The following is an 8,877-nucleotide window of genomic DNA, read 5'->3' on the forward strand; positions in this document are numbered from 1 at the left end:
CTGAATTCTTTTATATGAAGGAGGGGGGACACTTTTGGAACTCATAAAAAAAGATTCATCTTTTATTATGCTTAGTGCACATAAGTGGAAAATTTGGGTTTTTGTGGTCATGTTTTTCTTAAAACTATCCCCCTAGTTCTTCTCATAATAATCACAATTACATGTCTGTCCTCTGGAATATTAACAGTTCAGTCTCTATCTATGGGGCAACCAGATCATTTCTGTTGTTAAAAATACTTTTTAGCAGCCATCTATACACAAGGTGTGCAAAAACATCCATGAACAGTTTGACACAGAACTTGGAAGGGAAAAATGATGGTCCCCTCTCCCAAGAATAAAAGAATGCTTCATATCCTGGGCATCCTTTTCCAGCTTTCCATTAGGTGGAGATATATGCTGCAGAATATCTAGGAAAGAGATTGGAAGTTGTCCATCTTGCTTATTTTATACTGGAAATGTGAGTTTTATGGGGAGAATCAGAAAGAAAGAGACAGAGGTAGACAAAGAAATAGAGAGACAGAGATAATGAAAAATGATTGATTTTCATTTTGATTGAGGAGGAAACTATCTTTAGTTGTTCTAAACTTTTGATAGGGTCACAAGTATGAAATAATCAAAAAAATAAAGAAATAATAGTCTTCAAAATTGGAGGCAACATATTATGGTTAAAATATGTCTTTAGGGAATATTAGATTGGGCAAAAAGATGATAAGGCAGGCATATAGCATATGACTAAGAATAGAGCAAAATAATGCCCCTTTCCCCATCAGAGAGACTCTATTATATGCAGATGCTCCTGGTGATCCAAGATAGACATAATTTCTCATAGTCCTGATGGAGTCTGATGATATTTACTTGATATTACACTGAATTAAAATACTTTGTGAATTTGCGCTACCTTGATTAGAATACAGATTATGAGTTGAAATTCAGCCTTTGATGCTTCTTGGCTGGGTGACCATGGACAAGTCACTAAAACTATCTCAAACTCGGTTTCCTCAGTTTTACAATGAAGAAAATCACAACTCTCAACTGCTAAGATTGGCAAATGAGAAGGTAAAAGTAATATTACTGAGAAGAGGAACTCTGTCTCATTCATCATTTTTTGTCCTCTGAATCATTTAGCAAAGATTTTTGTTCTCAATTTCTAACTGAATGAATAAAAATATTTGGATGAAGGACTGATAAATAGAGGGATGGTAGGGGATCACTTACTTCCAATTTTTGAGTTGTGCTATGGAAAAAAGAAAGATACAGATTGGAGGAGTGTATCATACATGGGAGAGAAATTTGGGGGACCATGGTTGAAGGTCTCTGTTGAAGGGTGATTGTGAATTAAAGTTAAAGTTAAAATAAGTCTTGGTAAAGCTAAGGACAAAGTGACATAAATGGAAGATCTCAAAAATCATACATACCAGTTTCTTCCCTTTAGAAATGGGAGATCCAAAACCAGATAGGGAAGTGATTTGCCCTAACACAAAGATAATAAAGAATGGCATAAGGTTTTTTAAAAAAAAATAAATATATATTTTTAAAAAAATATATGAATGAAAATTTAAATAAAGTGTTCTTTCCTCTTTCTTATCACATATCTCACAGAAGAAAACAGGGTATGAGACCAAATGTAGGGTAAAAACAAAACAGAGGTTCAATGATTTTAAACACTGGAATTTTAACCCAAAGACTATACTCCACAGCACTTCTCTAAACTATCATTTGACTTAAGGTTTCCAATCTTTTCAAAGAATATGTCCAACTGAAAGCTCCACCAATTACCTTAGATTATGTTTTACCAAGGTCTGATGAAAAGGAAATGGACCTTATTAGGGTGAACCAATGTTTTAAGCCTTGGATAATTCCCTTAGCACTTCTCTGACTTCATTCAAAATATTTTCCTTCAAAGTCTTTGTGTCTTCATCTATAAAATGAGTCAAACAAATGAGATGTATTCTAGCATCCCTTGATATCTCAAAGGTCCATATGCTAATCCTTGACAGTGGCTCTGGGTTTGGGGAATTTCAGGAATTGTCTGACACATGGCAGGAGGTATGAAAGAAAGCTGGATCTCATGCCCACAGCTCAGCCTGGGCCCTCCCTATAAAAAGTGTCCCCTGCCCCTGTCTCCTCACCCACTCTGGATCTTCAGCAGAGAGTTCCTGTCCAAGTCTGTGATCAGGGTGAGTGATTGCATGAGAGCCTGGTTATGGTCTTGGAGGAGGGTGTTGGTACAGAGGGATGGAGAACAGAAGCAGAGGGAGAGAGGAATGGGAAAAGAAGTGGTATATGAGAAAGAAGGATAGAGGGGCAGAGAAGGAGAAAACGGTAAAAGTGAAGGAGAAGTTCAATGACTGGGGAAGAATAGAAGCTTGTACTTTGGATTTGCTCTAGACTGATAATAGAGAACCACTTTGGATTTCCCTAGAAAACCACCAGAAATCAGTTTGGTGTTTTTATGAGGGTGATGGGGAGGAGGAACAATGATCTGAGTTACTGGAAACCTGTATGCCCTGGATTTCAAAAGGCATCCTTGGGATGTTGAGGGAAGTCATCCCCTCTATTTCATAGGATAGATATAATACCATTTAATTTTCAGTACTCTATAATTTTCCTTATTCAGCAATTCCCAAGAAGTAAATAACTATACATACATGCAGAAATAAAAAAAGAGTTGGGAAGAGAGAGAAAAAGAGAAACTGAGACAGACAGAACAGAGAAAGAAACTGTGGATAAACTTCAATACTGAAAATAGATTCATATTCCTTCAATCCAAATTCTAACCTAAATGCATTATAATATAGGAATGGTTTTGTTAAATCTTTTCTTGCAGGTACTGATGTCTCCTAGAAAAAATTTACTATTACACTGAAGATCAATTTGAGTGATGCAAGGTTTTAAGATACAATTTTATTCATCAGAAAAAAATCTTAAATTGTCTTTCAGGTCCCCTGAACTCCTACCAAGATGTCCTGCCAGCAAAGCCAGCAGCAGTGCCAGGCACCCAAGTGCCCCCCTAAGTGTCCTCCCAAGTGTCAGACCCCTAAGTGCCCACCCAAGTGTCCCCCCAAGTGTCCCCAGGCTCCATGCCCCCCTCCAGTCTCTTCCTGCTGTGGCTCTAGCTCCGGAGGATGCTGCAGCTCTGGGGGATGCTGTGGGTCAAGTGGGGGATGCTGCAGCTCTCACTCAGGAGGCGGCTGCTGCCTTTCCCATCACAGGAGATCCCACAGACGAAGGCACCAGAGGTCTGACTGTTGTGACAGTGGCAGTGGGCGCAGCCAGCAATCTGGGGGCTGTTGTGGCAGCTCTGGGAGCTGCTGTGGGAGCTCTGGGGGCTGCTGCTGATCTGCTCTCCCATCTTTAGAAGAGCAGGAAAGTCAATTAAGTGACTGATCCCTTTTCTCCTCACCCCCCCCCCCTCAGGCTCTTGCCTCTCTCCCTGGCTTCATATTGAGATATTGAACCAAGTATTTCATTTTGTCTTAAACTACCACACCTAATGTGAACCATCCTCATTTTCATTGATCCTAAGTAACAATAAAGTTTGTTTTTCTGATCACAGTAGCTTCTTAATCTCTATTATTTCCCTTTAAATCTTCTTTCAAGGATGCCTTCCTGTTAACTTCTTTTATTATTGCTTTTGGAAATTGCCTATTTAGCTTTGTGGTTGATAGGGCTGGGATGCTGGGCAAGGTCCAGTTCTGTTAGACTGAAGGGGACACATATTCCAAGTTACACATGCCTCTGACTGAATTCTTAGGGATAGGCCAAGACTCAAGCCAAGGTGAAAAGGAGAGAAGCTAATCAGGTGGGGGAAACCTTCTGTTTGGAACAGAAAGACTTAAGGGAACAGAGTCTAATAGGAAGATTTACTCATTCTATTGGTTCATTCAAAGTTGGGCTGGCTAACGAATAAAGGTGGTATCTCTACTTGCCTTGTACATTTCTACACTGGTCCTGTTCCTCTGTTTGTCCCAGAATACAGATATATCCAATCTCATCCTCCATTATCAGTTTTTTAGAAAATCCTTCTCTCTGGCAATGGGCTGTCCCTCTATTGCTTATGATCCCCAAGTTTCAGAAAAGTGGTTTATTTCCCTAAGGACTGCCCTGTCTTCCTAAAATCCCTCTTCCCCTTAATGGGGTTCTCCTACCTCCAGAACCCAGGACTAACTAACTCCTGTGTTCAGAGTCTACTAGCCTACTACCATTCTGAATATTATTTCATGTTTTCTGGACATCTATTGACCTCCATTTTTTCAATTCTCCTTGTCCCAGGGTTCCTAGCTCGTCTATATTTCATCCACATGAACAATAAAATAAGATACTCCATCAGTGACTGAACTTGGCCACAAAGAACTGAGAAATACCCCTTCTCTTCTTTGAAGATAGTGGGATTTTAGGTGTAGAATGGGGTATATTTTGTTTGAATCCAATAGTTGGTTAGCTGAATTGTGAATTTTCTTCTTTTTCTTTTTTTATTCTTTGTTTTAAAGGATACCTTATTTAGGAAGGGTGTAGAGAATGGATTGATTTGGAGATGAAGGCAAAGTCAAAAAGATGCACAAAATTTCAAATCAGTTCTTTATAATCATCCAGTTCATACTAAAGATCTGGTGATCCTTATCTGAACTCCCACCTTGAGGAACCAGATCCTATAGAGCAAGATTACTTCCCCCTATTGTATTCTAGGGTATCTCTAAGGGATTCGGGGAGTTTTGTTCTTATGTTGTTCACTTGATCCCTGTTTTAGTATGCTCTTTTCACATTTAGTGTGTTCTAGTAAATATGCCTCCCTTACATCATTGGTTCTGTCCAGTAATTAATCTCATAGTATTATTAATACAATGATAAATTAATATTATAATTATGTAATTATAATATATTATATATGCTAAAATATGTAATTATAATACATTGTATATACTATAATTATGTAATTATAAGATATAATTTTAATTATAATTATATAATAATATAATAATAAATTAATTATCAATAAATATCAATTAACTTTTACTAAAGGATTTAATGAGAAATATAACCACAAGGGGCAGCTAGGTTGGTTAGTGGATAGACCAGACCTACAGTCAGGAAGACTCATCTGCACGTGTTTAAATACAATCTCATACTCTGTAAAATTAGTATAGGAAGGAAATGGCAAACCAATATACTTGATAAGAAATCTGAAAATAGGGGTCCTCGAGAGTCAGACATAACTCAAACAATTAAACCACAATATCAAGAACAGAAGAATAAGCCTTTCCCACAGCCCCAAACTCTGGAGGCATACTCATCACTGTAACCCCTGGGACTCTAAAGAGAGTGGGCTCCTCCTTCAAGCAGTTGCCACAGTGTTCATCCTTGCCAAATGCCCTTCTTAACTGTAGCACAGTTGATGCATGAATTGCTCTCCCTTCTTTATGGATTTCTTGGATCCCATGACTCATTTTGCTAAAGAGAGCTTAGCTCATCACTTAGGCATGACTATCTACAATGACTATCATCATTGACTATGTCTCCTAAAACTCTGGGACCTTGCTTTCCTGATCTTTAGAAACTCATTAGGTCATAACCCAGTATAATATTCCTTCACCTTGAAACTAGTATAAAAGGTAAATGTAAATGTAAAAGAGGTAAGAACAGATCCATGTCCACATATTGGTGTCCCAGATAACTAAGTCTTGTCCCCCACCCATAGACTTACACCATCTCTTCCTTTCACATTTGAATATAAGTTGGAATGAAAAATGGATGAATCATCTGGTGATCTCCTTTGTAAGCATTGTCAGTTCATGGTATAGTATCCTCTCAAGAACCTCCATCCTTGAAGAGATCAGGTCCAGCCAGTTGATATGTGACATGGGCAAGTCACTTAACCTCAATCCTGTTGTGTTTCATCAACTATAAAAATGGGAATAATAATTACCATTACCTCCCAGAGCATCAAATGAGACCAAATTTGTAACGTGCTTAGAACAGACCCTGAAACATAATTAATAAAGCAGTTAATAAATGAATATTTTAGCAAGCCTTCCTTCATGCTTGTTATGGCTGAACTTTCAATAGTTAATTCCAATCCACAGTAACAATTATAAATTAACCATTTATATATATATATATATATATATAAACACTATATATATATAGCCATTATATATGTATAAAACCATTATATATAAAACCATTATATATATATACATACATACTTCTCATAAAATATTCTAATAATTCCTAGTGGTTATTATTTTAATTTTTCTACATATCCTTGCATTTTATTAACAATTAATCAATAAGTATTTATTAAGCATCTGTCCTGCACCAGACACTGAACCAAGGTCCTATAACAATGGTTGTAGTAGCCAGTATTTAGACAGGACTTTAAGATTTGTACATTTCTTAACATATGATCACTCATTTGATCCTCATCCTCATCCTATATGGTAGGTGCTATTAAAACTCCAATTTACAGAAGAGGAAACTGAGACTGATAGATTATAGGTAATTTTTCCATTGCAAAATGACTAGTAAGTGTCTGAGGCAGAATTAGAACTCAGACATCTCCAATTCTAAATCCAATGCACTGTGTCACATAATTGCCTCATGGAGTATAAATGAGAATCACACATTTCCATGAGGGTTTAGCTTTTTCAAGGTCATTTCCTTTCTAATATTACCTAAGATTTGTCATCCACAGTTGTCAGATGGGAAGGTTGAATTGTGGAGAGTTAATAGGACTTACCCATGAAGACTAGAGAAACTAGCTAGAAACGATATCTAATCCTAAGTACTCAGAATACAAAACTAGAATAAATCCAGAACCCGAAGATAAGCCTTTAACCCAAAAGTATCACTTCTCAAAAAGTGGAATTGTAAGTAGAAACTGGAGAATCAACAAGCAAGTATGCAAGAGCAGGAATTCTTATTATGTATCGAGTGATAGGATATTCACTTAAACCTCTATGATATCTAGCCTCTGTTTCCCCTTGGATGATGTAAAGTCAATGCAGAATGGAGGGAAACGTTCAATGGAAAATGCAGGCATTTTAGTTGTACTTCTCAAATCCTGGTCACTGAAGCAGCTTCCTAGACATTGTTCATGCTCTCATGAAAGTTTGCTTTCACAGCGAAGGTGCTGGGGGCTAGTTCAATAAGTCTAAACCTCAAATACTTATAGCTCCTTCTCTCCATGGGATATCTGAACATCTGTCCTGGAGGTAAATCAAGGGATAAAACTCCCTTGTGGTTCTCAGATTATACCAGAACTTCGGGGAGGGAGTGTCTGGTTGACCAGCTCCCTTCTTCTGATTGGGGAGTGGTGAGAGAATGATCCTCTCCCAACAACAGTCTTGTACATAAAGAGGAATGAGTTTCATGGGGGCCTTCACAGTGATCACACAAGTATCACCTTCCCAGAATTTCTGTAGTAAATTAAGATTGTAAGGACTCTGACTCTAGGATCTCACATAGCCCTCTCAATAGCTACGTGAGAGAAGAGCCCTTATATCTGTTACATAGATGAGGCCACTGAGACTGAGAAAAGTCAGTGATTTACCCAAATTCATAGAGTGACACAGGACGCATCTCTGGTCTTCCTGATACCAGGTACAACACCATCCACTATACCTCCTCCACTATATATGATGGATCTACCCTATTCCTTCCAAAGTGAGGAAGAAAAGGGCTCATTAAAGTGAACAACTCTTTCTAGCTACCTCAACTACACAATCAGAAGCTTTCTTCTTCCTCTTCACATGATTTTTCTCAACCATTCTGGGTCACTCAGCCTCTGTAAAAACCCTTTTCCCTCCTAGGCTCAAATAGAAACTCAAGGAAGTCCCTATTGATGTCAGAAGGATCCAGAAGAATCACCTGAAACATCCTCTTGCCTCCAGTTTGACAAAATGCACTAAATATGGTCTAACCATGTGACCCATTGCTCAGCTCAAGTCAATCATTTGGGAAGACTAGTAGAGGGAAGCCTTAAAACTTTCCATAGATCCCAAGTCATGAACTTTATATTGAGTGTCTAAAATTGTAGTTGCCTAGTGGCCTGGGGATGAGGTGACATTCAGGATTGGATTCTTTCCTGTTATCATCACTGTCATTGCTCTCTTCTTCATCATAGAAAGGCACCCATAGGCTTTAAATTTTTCGGTGTCCAGTTATATACTTTATCTCATCTGATTGTTATTAACTTCACCAGCACAGACACCATTGATATCATCATCATTATTGAAGCTAGCAGATATACAGAGATATCCTCAGGTGTAACTCACTTCCAATAATCAGTTCATAGAATGATGACTTTAGAACCAGAAGGAAGTTCAGAGAACATTAATTCTACCTCCTAATTTTATAGATGAATGCAGATGAAAACAGAAATGATTTGAATAAGGGAATTAATAACAGAGCCAGAACTCTACCCACATCCTCTGTTTTTATCTTCTTGGATTTTGTCATAGTACCATGAAACATTTGGTGCAATAACACAAAAATACAAGCAAACTTACACACACACAAACACACAAAGACACACTTAAAGAAATATGTCCCTTGTTTGAAATGTATTTGGTGAGCAAGAGAATCTCATTTGTAAGGAATAAGACTGATTTTTTTAAATATAAAGGCGGGAAAACACAAGTAATTCCTTAAAAATTCCTCTTTTATTAGGCTTAGTGCACATGAGTGGAAAATTTAGTTTTAGTTTAATTTTAGTTTTAAGTTTTCTTAAAACCATGCCCCTATTTCTTCTCAGAATAATCACAGTCACATATCTGCACCCTGGACATTATCATATCAGTCTCTGTCCATGGGGAGACCAGATTAGTTTTCTTGTTAAAATCACTTTTTATCAACCATATGTCTAAATATGTCTAAAAA

This window comes from Macrotis lagotis, chromosome 5, assembly GCF_037893015.1.
Source record: "Macrotis lagotis isolate mMagLag1 chromosome 5, bilby.v1.9.chrom.fasta, whole genome shotgun sequence".
NCBI lineage: Eukaryota > Metazoa > Chordata > Mammalia > Peramelemorphia > Peramelidae > Macrotis > Macrotis lagotis.